The sequence below is a fragment of the Hippoglossus stenolepis genome, chromosome 7, assembly GCF_022539355.2.
Source record: "Hippoglossus stenolepis isolate QCI-W04-F060 chromosome 7, HSTE1.2, whole genome shotgun sequence".
In the NCBI taxonomy this organism is placed as follows: Eukaryota; Metazoa; Chordata; class Actinopteri; order Pleuronectiformes; family Pleuronectidae; genus Hippoglossus; species Hippoglossus stenolepis.
Window position 1 is genome coordinate 26401200 of NC_061489.1, and position 13120 is coordinate 26414319.

General features: G+C 45.5%; 1 protein-coding gene across 1 annotated transcript in view; it reads right to left on the bottom strand.

Moving 5' to 3' along the window:
* The window catches only part of LOC118112806 (complexin-2), a 28150-nt gene extending 19013 nt beyond the window's left edge, over positions 1-9137 (bottom strand). The window contains exon 1 of the mRNA XM_035162384.2: positions 8986-9137. The gene's annotated coding sequence lies outside the window, so the exon portion shown is untranslated. The remainder of the gene's footprint in view (positions 1-8985) is intronic.
* Positions 9138-13120: the final 3983 nt, after the last annotated feature.

Here is a 13120-nt window from a genome sequence, read left to right on the forward strand (position 1 = left end):
AATTCAAGATAAAGAATCATTCGTTTCCTCCTCCATTTTTTTTTGGTCTGTATTTTCTATGGCTGTTTGCACGGAGGAGTCAGATTCAATGATTTGTTCATACGACAGATTATTTCTGAATATAAAGTCAGTATTTTCTCTCTTGAGCTTTTGTATTTTCCTCGTCAATAAGCGCTCGCTCTCCCCTCCGCCCCCTCCCCTCCTTTACTCCGTCAGGGTTAGGAGGGCCGTGGTAAGTGGCCAGCGGCATGCTGGGAGGTGGGTGGCGGTGCCGTGTGGGCGGAGGATCGCTACGTCTGCCAGCTGCTCAAGCACAGTGATGAATGATGCTGGGAGATGGAGAGATGCACTATAGAGGATGAAAAACACGACCACTCCAACCAGGAGAGCAACCGAGGGAACAAACATGGATACTAATGTATTTATCTTTATTTTAGGGCTGCGATTAATGATTGTGTTCATTATTGTTTGATTTATTAATTAACTGATAATTGTTTCGTTTCCTGTGTCCAAGGTGACGGATTCAAATTAGAGTCCCACTGATTTATTGACTGTCTCTGACACACTGGTGTCACTGGTATCGGCATTTACTGCAGATATTGACGGAATAAACAATGTGGAAAAGAAACGTTTACATGAATGTTTTGTTCTTTATATTTGATTGTATTTTTATTATACTTATTTATAATCGAATCTACGGTTAAACTGTAAAATGTCAAGGCTCAATTATATTGATTTGTCTTGAGATGAACAACATCGTAGGAATATTGAGGATTCGAATTTCAATGTTTTGTTTTGTTCAAATAAACAATAAGCAATAAGCTGATGTTGGTTTTTAATAAATAACCTTTTATCAAGATTATCATCAATTCATTTTCTGTCAAATATCTGTCAACTTTGGAATCGTGGAGGGAACCTTCATTAAGTGTGATGAACGTTTCGGCCCCGTTACAAAACCACAGACCTTGAACTTTGACCCTTGATGAGCTGTTATCGTACAGAAACTCCAGAAAATGTCCAGAAAATTGCATCCGGACCTTTTCTGGAGTTTGTGTTTCTCCTGAAGAAGAAGGAGGAGCTAACATCCCAACATCGGGAACAGTTGTGTGTTGTTGTGTTTCAGTATCATGGTGGAGGGTTTGGCGGGGTCTCTGTGGGTGTGTGGTTGGGGGGGGTATATAATCAAGTTACACTCAATATAGCTCTTCCTCCTCGACAAAGTGGATGTGACAGTGAGAACAATGGATGATTAGCATTAAACACCGAGCTGTGGCGCTCGCTGTGGGTCGCCCGCTGCCCCACGACGACAGGAGGATGTGCAGAGTTTAAAAATACTGAGCGATCGCAGGCGGCTGTCGGAGACGAGCACCTCATCCACTAGCTTTATTTAAAGCCAGTGAATTAGCCAATTGCTGAGCCTCTCGCAGACGACACAGTGAGATGTGGGGGAAGTGAATCGGAGGTTTTCTTCTCATGTCTTTGCTTCACTTAGTGGCTGTAGATAAATAGGATGTAGTTTCCTCCGTCAGTCTATGAGCTGTAGATACAAGGTTTAAAGCACATGGAGAAAATGTTTGACACGTGACATCTAAAGCCTCGTCGACACTACTGCAGATATCTCCACACACAAACTGGGTTTTACTGAATATCTCCGTCCAGACGAGAACACAAAAACGTAAACAAACACTCCAAGAAACATGCCGGACCAGTAGGTGGCGATAAAGTCGACGATCCGTCAAATACAACAGACGCTAAAACTAAAAGAAAACAATCTCTCTGGTGAAAAAGTGCTGACACACGCGTAGAAAACAGAGTTTGTGGAGATAAGAGCTGACGACGGTGTCAGGTGATGTAAACATGATCACATGACCTCTGCAGCAGAGGTAACACGTCACTTCCTGCTGCACCCGGCTGCTCCACCTCTCACCTGAACCATGAGGAGGATCTGATGCTGTTGTGATCGAGTCTGTGCAGAAAAACTCCCGATGTGTTGTTCAGGTGTGAAAATCAAACTGCAGGTAAACTCCGAACCCAATTCCTGATCCAGAATCCGCAAGACTCGTCTGAAAACGCGCCAGCAGCCTGGGAACTTTCCCAGTGTCTCCATCTGTGTCTAATCCAGTGCCTTGTCCATATGTGGCTTCTCTATAAACCCCGTTGTAATTCCTGACCTGTTTCTGTTTTGGACCTTGTACAGTGAGACGAGACGCTGCTGTCACGCTGCCAACATTGTGCTTCGCCTCACTTCCTGTCAGCGAGCGACAGAGTGAGGAGCTCCGTGATAAACGCGCCGACAGACGCCGTTAAACACGACTTCAGAGGCTTCGGAGGAACAGTGGCCGCTCGCCAAAGCAGCGTCGGAACGCACGGCGACTTATGTTCCCGTGCAACAAGAAGAGCGAGCATCAAAGTGGAGACAATTAAAAGTGTGAATGAAAGAGCCGGCGCACCGCGGCAGCAGAAACCGTCTCTTTGTTTTCCTCTGAATATGTTGAAGGTGTTCATTAGGAATTAAGTGAACTGGCTCCGCTCCAAGGCCGACGCCGTGTGGGCCGGACACAAGTTATTTAACTTAGCGCTGGAACCTGCTGTGCAGTTAATTAGCTGGGGATTCTGGATGGTGGGATTCATTACATGGCTGATTGAGCAATAAGTCCCTGCTTCTTCTGAGGGGTGACACGAGGGGCTCAGTGACGCTCAGGTCGAAGCCTCGTGCAGAGAAATCTGCAAAACAGCAAAGTCCAGATGTCTCCAGTCCATCATCATGATCATGTGACCGCTCAAATGTTTAAATGTGTAATGTTTACACTGAAGATAATATGGAGGACGTAGAAATTATTTTATGATTGTTGGGGAAACGTGAAACCACAACATCACACATGTTGCATCTCAGGAACAAACTCCTGAACCTTCAGTCTTTTCATTTTAGCCCAAACCAAAATAACAGGAGTGAAAAGTGAAGTCACTGAACTTTTTTCTGTTCAGTGACTTTTGGACCAATCACAGGAAGTAGAGACAGCATTTAACAATAGAAGAAGAAGAAGAAGAAGAAGAAGAAGAAGAAGAAGAAGAAGAAGAAGAAGAAGAAGAAGAAGAAGAAGAAGAAGAACCTGCGACTATATAATGTTTGAACCACGAGGACGTTCATTCTGCTGGAAGTGATACCATCACGATGTTACCATGACAACCAATGACACCTCCCAACTGACCACACGCCCACGTCAGACGCCGTCTACAAACCAATCAGAGTCAAGTACAGGTAGACTCCGCCCACGTAGGTGATTAGGACAGGACATACGTTTGTCAGACAAAATTCTTTAGTCCCTAAATTACAATGTGAAACCAAAACTAACAGATCAGATGAAACTATGGAACAAACATGAAGCTTCAGACTCTCAGGTGTGAAAAGTCTTTTCTAAACCAGCAGGTCAACAGTGTATTTGTCGGGGACTACTTCCAGCTGCGGATGAATCCTCACTCGGTGCCGTAGTGAGGTGCAGCAGGACTGTGTGTGTGAGACGGAGTCAGAATAAAGAGCGTGGTGTGTGTTCGTGGTGATGAAGGATCACGTCAGTGTGACTCTCTGCTGCGTTTCTATTAGTTTCTGTGGCTCAGAGGAACCAGAGACATCAGGCCGGAGATTTGTCGTCAGTGGGAGAGAAACAGAAAATCACAGCACACGTCCATTAATCTTCGGCTGCTCAGCGGCCGCGGAGGACGACTCCACGCCGTTCAGCAGCCAAACACCCCCCCGCTGCTGCACAAGCTGCTCTCGCCCCGAAGTCAGCCGGAGCTTCACCGGCTGGCAAACGCTAACACGGTGATCCACGGCAACAGGTGCCAAAGGGTCGTTGCCGGGGCAACAGTGGCACTTTGGAGAGGAGCGAGGAAGAGGCTGACGACACAGGACGAAGAGTTCAGAGGAGTTTCACACGCAGAAGAATGAAATTAAAACGTAAAGAAATAAAACAACAAAACCCCCGGATTGTACATGATTAATACTAAACTAAAATCGCAGGTTTCTATCTGTGTAATACCAACGTCATATAGTCTGATGCCGTGTTTATCTTCTGTTTACATCGTACTTCTTATAATTCCTTGTGTTGCTCGTACTCACGTTCATAACACAACTACCCTTTCTTCCATTCTTCTATTGATAAAGCACAATGATCTATTTAACGGTTAATTACGAGCAAACGTAAAGATATTTTAGTGCCTGTCGATGAAAGAGAGTGAAACCAGAATGAAGAAATAATAAATATAAACCGGATTAGAAGCTATTATTGCTCTAAGCTTGATTGACAGCTCTTTCAAAAGAGAAACTAATAGTAATCATAACTTAGTTTCTTTATTTGATGCCTGGGGCTCAAACTGAATACAGACAGAAGTAGTACTCAGGGTCCAGTAGCTGCCGTATTGTACTTTATTTATAGATCCGCAGTGTGTAGCTGTAGCTTTGTCGTCAATCTCCACAGGAACTGAGTTCAAACACAAGAAGAAAAGTCACTTTGGATTAAAGCTGCAGTAAAAAGAACAGAAGAGACAGGAAGTTTCAGACAGCCTGAAGTGACGCCGCGTTTCACTGACCTTTCACCCTCAGTCCATTAAACGTCTGAGTGGTCGTTAAAAAGCAGGACACGCCAAAACATTGTACAGTGAGTCATCAGATGTGAAACAAAGTGAAATCCATCACAGGTGCGAGACACATAATGAGCCAGAGAGGCGTCGGTGACTCAGACGCTTTTTAGAATGAGTCATTGTTTCACAGCTGATCGATGAAGAGCTTCATCAGCTGTGAGGCAGAGCAGGTACGAGAGTCGGGTGAGAAACAGGAGGAAGACGTCGCTGTCTGTGCCTCGCATGAGGCGTCGCTTCAGGGGCCTGAACGCAACACGAGTTTTATCTAAGAACTCACAATCTAACGTCTTTGTTCCCTTCGTCAAAGTGGTTGTGTTTTCACTCCTGTCTTTGTTTGTACAGCAGGAGGAGGCAGAAGCTACAGAACAGATTCCCACGACACTTCCTGGAAGGATGAGACATTTGCAAAGAGAGAAGTGGATCTGGACGAATCTGGTGACTTTACAGAGTTCGCTGAATATGAGATTAAATGATGAGCGTTGTGAAACTGCATCAATCACAAGCAAAACCCGAACCTGCTTTAGATTTCGGCTGCCATCAGTTATCACCTTGTGCAGTGACGCACTTCTCCCGATGCTTCCTGGAAGTTCGGTTGAGCTGGATTTCATCTACAGCTTGATTTTCACTTTTGGGGAAGAGGAGGAAGTCGCAGGGAGACAGACATGGCGAGTAGAGCTGGTGGAGAGCGACAGTGTCATCGAGCCACAGTTATATTAGTTTGGGCTGTTTTCCCTGTGATGTGAGACACAATCTGAACCTGACGGAGACGTACTAAGAGACATCATCAAGTGTACGGTCCTGTGCAGCAAGAAGACTGAACGTTTTGATCACACCTCATACATGCAACTACAAAAAGTCAAAAGGACTCTAGATATTCTATGGATTCATTAATTGGACTTCAAGTGTGAAATCAGGAGAGAGAGAGCTGAGGAAGACACGCAGCAAAGAAACAAACTCCCAGTAACTGAACTCTGACTTCTCAGTAAACTAGACGCTACCTTCCTGTCATGTATAAATATGATATAGATATTATATTACAATAATGTAGATATATATATATAAATGTGTATGGATCTGTTTACTGCAGTTTAATCTCCATCTGACCTAAGAACCCGATGGTTTTATAATCACCAGCAGCTTCACGTTGTTGTTTCATTCTGCTTCCTGTCATCGTACCTGATCGTCCTCGTCTGCCTCTGAGACGTGAGACGTCTCCGGCGGCTGTGAGATCTAACGCAGCGACAGCTTCGTTAAACCGTGTGACCCTCATCTGTGAAAACCAATCAACCCTCAGCCTGCCTCCAACTCCGAGACTCGTTCTCCCATGAGGCCTAGCATTTCCTGCTCGACTCCCCTCTTCCTGTCTGCTGCTCATGTCTCCGTCTGCAGATAATAGATGAGATTTTTAAATCTTTCATATCGCCTCGTACAGACGGCAAGAGCAAAAAGTCAATGAATAAATAAGAGAGTAAATCCGTCCTGTTGTTCTTTCTCCGGACTCAACCTTTCGAGTACAAGTCACCTGAACGTAGAGAGAGCGAGCGCTGGAGAAAGAGTCGCAGCGTGAAACCAGCGAGTTCATTCTAAACAAAGAGCAACAATGGAACCATTTACTAAGCTCCTCCATCATTATCCAAGTTACGTTCACCGCTGGTGTCGAGGCTGCTTCTGCCCGGGTCACATGAGAGGAGCACATCCAATCAGGAAGTGGTAGTTTTCAAACTGTGGCGTTGCCCAAAGGCTCCGGGACGCCACGAGTCATTTCAGCCGACAGCAGTGGTGTCGCACGTTGTTTCGTTTATTGTAGGAAATATTTTACAAACATATTTGGGCTCTTGTATTCACGTACATGTTATAACTGTGTTTCTGTTGTTGTTCTTTCATGTTGTGCAGCTGACTGCAAACCTAGTTTCCCACCTGGGATAATAAACCACTGAGCAGTTCTGCATTTCACAACTCGACGTATTACCGTGGCTGTGACCTGAGGCGGCAGCAATCAGAGGAATCAGGGAGTTTCCTCCTCGTGTCGTGCACGTGCGGTGACTAACGAGAGCTGCTGGGGAGTGCGTGCACGTGCAGGTGGCAGACGGAGAGGGTGACACCGACACAGGGTGAATCCCTCAGGGACTCTCGCTGCTGCCGGAGGTTCTGCTTCACATTACAAACTGAGCTCCGTCACGTCGTTTCATCTTCGCTGCACATTTTCAGATCAGCTTCTCTTTTTCTCAGCCTCCAGGAACAATAAGGAACATTTCACTGGTCGTTCTCCTCAGCTCCGTCATCTGGTTTGTGTCATCGTTGTGTTTCTCTGATGACTGAGTGACTGTTGTGGGATCATCAGGAGTTTGAAGGAACTCTGATCTTCTCGATAAAGACGGGAGGGAAATAGAGAATAAACTCTCAACCCTGCAGCTACTAAAAATACTTTATACATTATTGAATCCTACTTCTGTTTGTTTGGGAAACGACTCAGAGTATTGATTGGTGTTTTTTTTCAACAGGCTTTTATCACCGAGATGGCACTTGTATAATATTGATTCATCAAATCTATATATTTTATTGTATTATAATGATATTATCAGTCAAAATGAAGCTATTTATATATTTGATTTAGGTTTTGCTTGCACACTTATAGATTTTAGTTTTATTATAACACACTAAACAAAACAGCTAAACCAGACAAATGGAAACTATGATTCAGTCACACATTCAGATGTCTCTTCTTTTCAGTTACGACTCGACGACAGCGGTGAAGACAAAGCGTTAGAGTCACAGCTCCACCTCGTTGTCACTCCAACAAAAGAAACCAGAGCGACTGCAGAGACAATCTGCTTCCTGTTGACACACGCACACGTATGATCCGTGTGCGTGTGCTGGTTGAAACACGCTGTCAGACATGTTACATTATGAGTTACATTACAGTGTCATACTTCTTATAGTAAGTAAGTAAGTAATATCCAGTATCAGGTCAAATAAGATCCACTGGTCACTGAGAGTAAAACTGTAAAACCACTGAGCAGAGCTGCTTCACAACTGGATTCAGAGGATGTTTGCATCAATGTCAGATATATGTGACTGATTATGGCTAAAAAAATACAAACGTCATTTCACTAAAGTTCAGGAGGGGATTTTCTTGGCTGTATAATTTCTCCCTCTCCCACCAAAGCAAGACATTTACCACATGTTTGAAATGTCTGAAATATTAAAGCTCGCTGAGGCTGCAGGAGATTTCTGCAAACAGGAGAAATGAACACAAAGTCTTATTATAAATTATGGTCTGATGTTATTAAATGCATCAGTCCAGCTTCTCTGTAGATTACAAAGGCTCCGTCCTCTCTCTGCGTGTGATTGGCTGCGAGGAGATACAAGCATCTCACACCCATTCTCACACACACACACACACACACACACCTACACACACACACACACCACCTCTCCAATACTCTCTGGCAAGCGTGTGCACGTACAGGCCACATGCACGTGCACAGAGACTTCTCCTTTCCACCTGTGTTTGCTGGATGCACTCGCTCACTAACACCGCCCCTCTCTGCTGCCGCCGGTGCTTTACATGAAGCTAATCAATGCACTGGCAGCTATAAATAATTCACACTCCATCCATCCATCAGCAGCCGAGGTGAAGCTGCTGCTGCAGGGCCCTCCTCGTCCAGGGGTCTGCATCCTCCTCATCCTCAGTGGACCATCAGCTGCAGGAGGAGCAGGAGGAGGACGATGCTCTTCATCCTGCTCTTCCTCCTCCTCTTCCTCCTGCTCTTCCTCCTGCTCTGCCTCCTCCCTTCCACACCCGTCGCACCCACATGTAAGACATGGCGGTGAAAGAGAAGATGCACCTTCACCTGGTGGAGAGGATGGATAAACACCGAGCAGCAGCAGGAGGAGCAGGAGGAGGAGGAGGAGGAGGAGAGAGAGGAGGAGGGAGGAAACCACCGTAGCGCGCCCTGGTGACAAACCTGAATTAAAAACCCGGGTTTTCTCTGCACAGTGCGCGTCTTCACCATGTTGCATGAAAACAGGTGAATCTGACTGACACCTGCGGACCGTCGGACACACACACACACACACACACACACACACACACTCACACACACTCACACACACTACACACACTGCACACACACACCAGCAGCTCACGCCTAAAACCTGTGCGCACCCTCTCACTCTCCTCCATGTCCATCCTCACATCATCTGCACCGCCAACATCACCTCCTCCTCCTCAAACACACACACACACACACACACACACACACAATAGCAATCATAATAACCGAGCATCCTCGCGCACACGCGCTCTGAGACACTGTTGCGCACGGTGCGTTGGTTTTCACTGACCTGATGCGTCTGGAGCGACCGAAGCGGTGAAAGGATCCGGACCAGTCTGCAGCCAACCTCCGTTTGATGCCTGTCCTATATCCAGTCTCTCTCTCTCTCTCTCTCTCTCTCTCTCTCTCTCTCTCTCTCTCTCTCTCTCTCTCTCTCTGCCTCTCTCTCTCTCTCTCTCTGCCTCTCTCTCTCTCTCTCTCTCTGCAACCTCTCTCTCTCTCTCTCTCTCTCTCTCTCTCTCTCTCTCTCTCTCTCTCTCTCTCTCTCCTCTCTCTCTCTCTCTCTCTGCCTCTCTCTCTCTCTCTCTCTCTCTCTCTCTCTCTCTCTCTCCTCTCTCTCCCTCTCTCTCTCTCTCTCTCTCTCTCTCTCTCTCCCAGTCTCTCTCTCTCTCTCTCTCTCTCTCTCTCTCTCTCTCTCTCTCTCTCTCTCTCTCTACCACCACCCTCCTGCACACTATTACCTCACTCCTCTAAGACACAGGAGAGAGAGAGAGCAGCAGAAAGCATATGGCGACGCAGGAAACAGTTCAATACCGAGAAACAACACAGATTTTTATGCTCAGCTGCTTTTTAAATGTCCACCTGGAACATGAACACACACAGACACACACACACACACACACAGACACACACACACACAGACACACACACACACACACACACCGGAGCAGGTGATGCTGCAAAACCACACAATCCCAAACATGCATCAGGTTTCAGAGGCTGGAAACTTAATCAACTGTCTGCTGCATAATAACAGAGGGAAATCATATAGAAGGGATAAGAGATGAACATAAGCTGCACAAATCACAGTTATTCTCATAGATCCTTTGTTCTTAACCCTCAACAACAGTAAAACTATATATAAATATATATGTATATTTATATAAATTCCACAAACATCTGTCTGTCTGTCTGTAAGTTGAACGAATATCTCACGAATTGTTCATTGAATCTATTTCACACTCGTCATTGTCGTTGTTGTTGGTCCGAGGACATGCAGTTCTAGGTTCGGTGCGATTAGGACGCGTCATATGTTCAATATCAATAAAGATTTAGTCAGTTCATGTCCAACCTGCTAACATGGAGGAGGCAGGGTTAATAACCTGTAGTGGCACCAAGCCACCAGGGGGCAACGGAGGCAGTTCTGGCTTCACTTTGGATGATTCAGATCTGAATCAGGTGTCAGACCCGATCTTCTGTTAAACTTCAGAACGACTCGTTAATAAAGTGGAGAACCAGCCGCTGCAGCTCCTCAGTAATAAAAGATAACGATGGTGCGTTCAGGTGCCGGCAGCTGTCGAGGCTGGAGGCTGCTGATGTGACGCCTGGTGTAACACTAATGCTCTCATTGTTAAAGTGTCATTACCAGGCTCATTTATCACTGTGCACACACACACACACACACACACACACACACTGAGCAAACACACGGGACAGCTGCCGCCTGCTGCTCACGGCCGAGTCACGCTAACAACACGGAGTCTGTCCGAAGACAAACAGAAGCATCAGACACGTCCTGAGGGACAAACACTGGACAGAATACAGATGTACTGAGAGAAACAAGGGATGAACTTAACTTGATTCAGGTTATTTTACATCCATATTTTGATTCTGAGGTTCCATCACGTTGCCTGAGGTTTTTCATGGTTCTGTTGAACTTGTATTTATTTCTTAATAACCAGGTTCTGTTGTTTTGTCTCAACAACAAACTACAGACTCATCTAAAGAGATTTTAAAGGTTTTTAGAACAAGACAGAATAAAATGGTGTCAGGTGTCCGTGTGCAGATATAAAATGCAGCAGATGTTCACGGCTGTAAATAATGAATCACCGGAGGAGGTGAAACAACAACAACACGTTTAATTCCCCTTATTGTTCACTTTTTAAATCTTTTATCAGCTGCAGGTTTCCAGAGTCACACTTTAAATTGTTGTGATTTCCTGGTTGTTAGGCTTTTTTTACTAAAAACTACAACAGTGTGCATTAAAGAGACGAGCTCCTGAGAAAGAGCCGAGCACGTTTTCAGTAAATTGAATCACTGATATAATGCAGCGCCACTTTCTTCACTGATCAACACTCGTGGTTCATGTCGTGGAGTCAGAGCGACGATCACACCACAGCTGCTGCTGAGGAAAGTTTCAGCTTCACAACTCAAGACGACCACAGAGAGAAAGTTAAATCTCCTTTTCTGACCCCACAAAAAAGTCTTTATTTTCCTTTTTCCAATAATACATGAAATATAACGTGGTTTATTAATTTACTGTACAGTAGATCTCTTCTGAAACAAACACGTCACTGGAGGAAGCTGCTTCAGTTCACGTGCACTAACAAATGACTGAGTCCGTTCGGCGGCTGCAGATCAGGGAAGTGAACCTTGTGCTGTATGTTTGAGATTTAACACGCATGTCGGATGTTCCATGACAAAAACAGGCATGAGGGTGTAATTGCATTAAGCCGCTGCCTTTAAATAGCAAAGTCCTGCCAGACAAAATGCTAATTAATGTGATTTGGGTCTGTCAGCGTTTGATCTCCAGGTCTGAAGTGTCCACAGGCTCAGCCTCAGCTTCGGTTCCAGTCACAGGACGATGCTCTGGATATTGGATTATGTATATTATCTGTATGTTGCTCATTATTTCTGCAGGATGACCCGAACACGCCCGACTGAAAACACAGAGAAGTTTGTGTGGTTGTTGTTATTTTAATCTCTTTAAAATGTTTAATTCAATGAAAACACAGGCGACGTTTTCTCTAAATAAAATTACTCTTTGATGAAACTCGATCCCGTGTCTGAAGGTGCGAGGATGTTTCCCCCTGGTGATCGTCTCATAACCACATCAGTGACGGCGTTGACCAGATGTTGGTGAAAAACACATCGAGTCGGCCCATCGTGAATAATTCACTCAGTAACGTCGTGTTTTCCGATGTGTTCGTACTCCATCTGCTCACATGCTGTATTACACGTTATCATGTTTTCACGCTGAAAAATCATCAGTGTTTAAATCAACGTCGGAGAGTTCACACTCGGAGACTCGTCCTCCTGCTGCTGACGCTTGTCTGTGCAGCAGGAACCTTTAGTGGAGGACGTCTTCTCTACTCAGGACATGTTCTGCTCATCTCTGTGAGGGACAACGACTGGAAACTGTGCAAAGATACAGAATCTGTGTTCGTCCTGTGATGGTTTGACATTTCTTCTTGACTCAATCGTGGGGCTGCTTCTGAAGGCCGAGTGCATCACAGCAGCTCGACTAGTCCGTCCCATTTCAGAGGCTCTTTCAAATGTGGCCGACAGAAGCGTCCTCTCAACCCAGAGAAACGCAGGCTCCAGCAGGTGGATCCCTCCTGAACCCAACCTGTCCCAGGATTCACTGCACTTTGGTGAAGAACCGTTTTTTAAAGAGGTGACGAGATGTCTGATGCTCAAGTATCAGGCCTCGACTCAGCTGAACAACGGTAAAAGAAACAACAACAAGGGGCATTAAAACTTTCTGCTCATGTCCAACTTCTGCTCTGTTGCTTGGCGACAGAAATTTGGGCGGGACAAGCTGGTCACACCGATCCTGAGCCCACAAAGGCCGACTCTTCCCTGGGCCGGGTGCATGTGTTCCTCACATGTTCCTGACATGTTCCTCACATGTTCTGCAGGTTCTGCAGGTTCTCTATGTGAGAACAAATGTCTGAGTCGCTGTCTCTGGAACTTCTCCTGCAGCCTCCTGGTAAAATGTGTGTAACATGTCCATGGGAGAAAACAGCAGGACAATGTGATGGACGTGAAAGTGTAAGAACACAAATATCTCAGGATGAAGAAGAGGAGCTGAACACGTAGAACTTGGAAAACTTCTAAAAGCTTCTTTACTTCCTTCACTTTTCATTTCCTTCCTCTTTTATAATTCCTCCTTTCTTCTCCCTCATCTTAAGCTTAAGGTCTTTTTACGTTTTCTTTGTTCACGCTGACACGGAGCGAGGGAAGAGGATTTTAAAGACGCAGGAATAATCTCGATCTGCATTAAGACCCTGGAATCAGCCCAACCTTCCTCCATCTTCTGCTCCTGCACGGCTTCACGGAAGCAGCTTCTATATTCGTCTCCTCTGTTTTAGTTCTGTTGCTCCTCCTCTGCTCTGATTAGTCCATTAGTCACAGAGACGACT